Genomic DNA, 6,000 nt, shown 5'->3' on the forward strand with positions numbered 1-6,000 from the left:
GAGTCCCAGATAAGCCACAAAGCTTTCATTTCCCTAACAGTAAAATCAGGACCTAATATCTACCTCAAAATACTGTTTATGTGTTTAAATGATATAGTCAGTGTATAAAAAGTAATGCACTGCTAGGCCTGCAGTGAGTTCTCAGCAAGTGTCAGCCATCATATATACTACCTGGCTTTGTCTTTCTCTTCAGTGCTCTTAGCTAATGTGTATCCCAAGATATGAATATTTCAGGACATATTTTAATACACTTTGAAAAGAATGTAAGTATTTTATGAGTTCCATTTCAACTATAAGAATCATTTGAATGTTCAATCCCTGCACCTCTTAATACTGTAGGAATGTGGTAAGGAAAACAAAAATAACTTATTTTAGAAGTTTCTATTTACAGGTATTTGCAAACCGGCTCAGGATGCCTTCTTCTAAAAAACTTTGGCTGAAGAGAGCATAATTTTGTCACTGAGGCCAAGGGTGATATTTATCTATTTATTTATAAATGTACCCTTCTTAATAAGAAGTGTCATCCCCATCCCCTATTTCACCCATCCCCCACTCCCACCCCCACCCCCACCCCCACCCCCATAACTATCAGTTTGTTCTCTATACTTAAGAGTCTCTTTCCTGGTTTGTCTAGCTCTCTCTCTTTCTCTCTCTCTCTCTTTTTTTTTTTTGTTGTTTTTTTTATCTTTCTCATTTGTTTTATTTCTCAAATTCTTCATTTTAGTAAAAGCATATGATATTTGTCTTTCTCTGACTGACTTATTTCACTTGGCAATATACTGTCTAGCTCCATCCATGTTGTTACAAATGACAAGGTTTCATTTTTTTATTTTTTTATTCAATATTCCATTGTGTGTGTGTGCGTGCGCATGTGTGTGTGTACCACATCTTTATCCTTTCATCAGTCAATGGACACTTGGGCTGCTTCCATAATTTGGCTATTGTAGATAATACTGCTATAAACATAAAGGTGCATGTATCTCTTTATATTAGTGTTTTTGTGTTTTGAGGTAAAGACCAACTAGTATGATTGCTGGGTCATAGGGTAGTTCTATTTTTAACTTTTTGAGGAAACTCCATACTGTTTTCTACAGTGGCCAAGGGTGATATTTAGAGATTAGAAATCTAAAACAGAATGGAAAGGAATTCATTTGTTGATTCATCCATTCAGTTATCACTTGTTGAGTGTTTCCGGTGGGCCAGACCCTGTCCTACACTCTGGGGTCTTTTGCCTACATCATGCCACTAATTTATGGGAGTTAGCTATGAACAACACAGGAATGAGCCCTTCCCTCATGGTCTTGGGAGCAGGGGAAGAAAAGCAAAAACAATCACACAAACAACTGTACAATGTAAACATGACATACCTTAAGAAGTGTTCACACCAAGACACATGTGATCCAATCTAAGCATTATCGCCAAGAAAGCGGTTTGGGATCTATCAGGTAATTCCAGTGTCATAATGGGAAGGAAATACCAATGCTTAGCAACACTTCCACAAATTCCCTCTCCTCTCTTACTTGCCTCTCTCCTATGAGCCACAGAACATCTCATCCCCTAGCCTGAAGCCACATCGGGTTCCCTCATTTCTCCTTATTTTCCATTTCCCATTTCTCCAGTTTCTTTCCCACTTCCATGTTCCCCCACAGTATCCCAACATCCTCTTTGAAGGTGGGAAACTGAAATAAAAATACTAGCACACTCTTTAGCAGTTGACAGGGAAAAGGTCAGGATCCTCCTATTATATTAATTTTTCTTTCTGTACAGAAGGAAAGGAAGAAGGCTTAATGGAAGTGGTAGATAAAAAGACCTCATCAAGTCTGGTAATGTGCAGAAAGGTCCCTGGGAAAATAGCACTTAAATTGAGAAGAAGGAGGTGCCTGGGTGGCTCAGTCTATTAAGCATCTGTCTTCTGCTCAGGTCATTATCCTGGGGTCCTAGGATCCAGCCCCACATCGTGCTCTCTGCTCAGTGGGGAGTCTGCTTCTCCCTCTGCCACTCCCCCACCCTGCTCATGGTTGCTGTCTCTCACTCTCTCTCTCTCAAATAAATAAATAAATCTTTTTTTTAAAACTTGAGAAGAAAGGGTTAGCCAAAAGAAGTAAGAAAATCAGACATAGTGGATGAGAAAGAAAGGAACATGGTGTTGAAGAAACAAGAAGAAAGCCAATGTGGTTAGGGCAGAGCAAGGGGAGACATTTGGGGAAAGAGGCAGGATAGGCAGGGAAGGACCAGATGCATGCAGGGTTTTTATCCTCAAAGCAACAGAGAGCCACTCAAGAATATTTGTTTCATATTTATAAAGTAAATATTATTTTTTTTCAGAGAAGATTTTATTAGTAGTATTTTTGGTAAGACAGTTGAACCTTGAACAACATGGGACCTAGGGACACCGATCCCTTGCATGTTAGAAAAACCATATGACTTTTGACTCCCCCAAAACTTAACTACTGATAGCCCACCGTTGACCAAGAGCCTTATTGATAGCATAGTCATTAACACATATGCTGTACGTTGTATGTATTAGACATTATTTCTTGCAAGAAAGTAAGCTAGAGAAAAGAAAATATTTTTTTTAAATAAGGAAAATATGGGGCGCCTGGGTGGCTCAGTCAGCTAAGTGTCTGCCTTGGACTCAGGTCATGATCCTGGGGTCCTGGGATTGAGCCCAGCGTTGGATCCCCTGCTCAGTGGGGAGTCTGCTTCTCCCTCTTCCTCTGCTTCTCCCCCTGTTTGTGTTCCCTCTCTCTCTCTCTCTCTCTGAAATAAATGCATAAAATATTTTTAAAACTTAAGGAAAATACGTTTACAATATTGCTCTGTATTTATCAGAAAAAAATCCACATATAAGTGGACCTGTGCAGTTTAAACCCATGTTATTCATGTGTATTAAACCTATTTTTTTAAAGCCAAGATCTATAATCTTTTACTCTAAGCCTCTCGTCCATGGTCATAACATTCATCAAAGATTTTTATTTTGGAATGAGAACGATCTGTATCCATTCGTTTCTTTCTTTAGGGAAAAAAAAATCACATAGGAAAAGTGAATATATCCTACACCTACACACACATTTATCCCAGTGGAAACTGCTCTAGGCTGCATCCTGAAACATATACTCCAACTAAAGCTGTTACAGGGAATATAGCGTAATTATAGCTCAAAATGTAGCTCTCCTTGACTATATCGTGAAACCTAAAATAGACTTGTGAAGTTAGTTTTTAAAAACATCCAAATACACAAATTTTTATCTTCCTCTGTGCTTGTAACAAAGATTCTTTTTCTCTGTGTTCACAGTGAACCGTTGTGTTCAGCAGGAAAGAAACCAGCCTCTCATACCATTCTTTTCCTAAACACCTGGTTGTTCCGTTTTAACAAGGTGACTGGTTTCCACCATAACTCAGCTATTTTTCCACTTGGCTGGGTCCCCTTGGACCTCAAAGTAAAAATCTATGTAACATTAGCTTTCCTACTAACACTATGTGGATTTTTTTGCCTACATCATGCCACTAATTTATGGGTAATTCTGTGAACAATGCAAATGGGGATTCCTTCCTCTGCACTTCTTTCTCTGCACATTTCTGAGATGTACCAAGAGGCAACATTATGCAGACCTTTTTGGTTCTGTGTTCTATCTCAACCTGTATATCACTGATTTCTCAGTACAGGTAGAACTCTTACATCTGCTACTGGCTCCTTTCCTAGTTCATTGTATATGTGAAGTAACCATAAAGTGAAAGGTTTTCCAAGTTCCCTTATTTATAGGATCGGAATAATGGTTGCCTTTTACCTTTCAGACCAAAGTCCTGTCAAATATAGCTAACTAGAAGGAGGTCATTCCACATTTGCAGCCACCCTTCCAAAGCCTACAGACATGCAGGGGAAGAATGATCTCCATGTTGAACCACTGGGTCTTATATTTTATGTGCAGCAGTAAAAAGTTTACTTTGCCATACTGAAATTATTCCCAGTTTGAGGGCCAATGGGTCATAAACACCAGGTAATAATTACTGGCCTTAACCATTCTTAATTAAATGGAGAATTTAGAAGTTAAACACAAAGTCTTCCTCCCTATCTAGCCATAGCAGGAATAGTATTATATACTTAGAGGTTTCAAAGAAAGTATTGTCCTTAGACCCAGGTAAAAGGTCCCTTGTCTTGAGCCCCTTGCTGTCGAGGGCCCCACATTGGCCCTCTCCCAGTCCTACTCTTCTCTATGTTGCAAGAGAAGGGGATGTACCCACTCAGAGCCTGAGCTTTCTCTTCTGGACCACTTTTGGGACTCTAGGACCACAGAGTTCCTTGTCCACATTATCCTCTCAACCTGCTTTCTGAGTTTCTAAGCCTCAGGATGACCAAGGGGCAGCTGTCAGAAAGGGTGTGTGGATGGAGCCTGGATATGTGAGTTGGAGTGTCCAGCATGCACATGAAGCCCCTTGCTGTGTGGGGCGGAGCCAGTGACAGAAGGAAAAGGAGATTGGCTCCCTTCACACCTCCATGCTCTGCTAGAAAAGCCCAGGTTAAGAGAAAGAACATCTCCTACTTAACTTGGTTAACTTGATCTATCCCTTATAGATATTTATATAGATGATCTGTGGATTTTTTTTCTGTATTCTTGCCCCAAACCTCACAAATCTGAGGCATGGGTCTTTAAAAGAATGTCCTGAGTTCAGAGAAATTGATGACTAACAATACATTGGGAAATTATATTCCTTTCTAAACATAAATCACTGGGACTGTAACACAAAAGATGAAAGTGGAGGAAGGGAGAGTAAAGTGCCACCGTTCAGATCCAACAGTAGCTTCAATCTCCTAAGTTGTGCTCTTCATTCACAAAGCATGGGGAGCCAGATAGAACATTCTTCTCTCTGCCACAAGAATTCCATCTGTAGAACAGTGGCTCCCAGGCTGCCAGCTGCTCTTCACTCTCCTGTTGTAAGAATGCAGCTGAGGTTGAAAACTTGTCACCAAGTTGAAGCCAATATCCACCTGTCCCTCTTGTCAGTCTCTTTCTGCAAAGTCTTCCTGGGATTTAAAAACTAAAGCCATAAAACTGGGATTTGCCTTGACTCTCTCTAGAACAGCTATACACTATGCTTGCATGCATCATATGTCCCAGGATGATGGGGTCTTTTTAAAATTGTGATATTTAAATAAAATAAAATAACAGCTGTGAAAGACTGTGAACAGCCATTACACATATTCTTAGGAATTTTTTTTATTCAAATCATTGGGTGTGGATTTTATTTTTCAAGTAACCCCCCCAAAAGAAAATTATAAAAGGTGAGAGATGTTCGCAGTTATAATTTATACAAACACTGTATCAGTAATTTAAGTCTATTTCCTCATAAATAAAAAGTGAATATGTACAATTACATACATACAATTGCAATTTCATGAGTGTAGGCTCTTTCTTTCTTTCTTTCTTTCTTTTCTTTTCTTTTTTTAAAAGATTTTATTTATTTATTCATGAGAGACACAGAGAGAGAGAGAGGCAGAGACATAGGCAGAGAGAGAAGCAGGCTCCATGCAGGGGAGCCTGATGTGGAACTTGATCCTGGGACATGATCCCAGGATCATGCCTTGGGCTGAAGGCAAGCGCTCAACCGCTGAGCCATCCAGGTGTCCCTTTTTCTTTCTATAGTAGGAAAGAAAGTGCTTTTGTAGAATGTGCATATTAACATACTATTATTTTAACATCTAATATATTTTTAAAAGATACAAAGCCTTGGTGGATTTTGGTTCATTTTTTCTAATATTTTAATTTTTTTGACAGAGAGAGCATGAGTGGGAGGAGGGGCAGAGGAAGAAGGAGAAGCAGGCTCCTCCCTGAGCAGGGAGCCAACCGCATATGGGGCTTGATCCCAGGACCCTGAGATCATAACCTGAGCCGAAGGCAGATGCTTAACCAACTGAACCACCCAGGAGTCCCTCGTTCAATTTTTAAATTACATTTTAAAATAAATCTATCTTTTCATCAGTTCACTAATAGGAGAAAATGA

Source organism: Vulpes lagopus, chromosome 6 (assembly GCF_018345385.1).
Source record: "Vulpes lagopus strain Blue_001 chromosome 6, ASM1834538v1, whole genome shotgun sequence".
Taxonomy (NCBI): Eukaryota; Metazoa; Chordata; class Mammalia; order Carnivora; family Canidae; genus Vulpes; species Vulpes lagopus.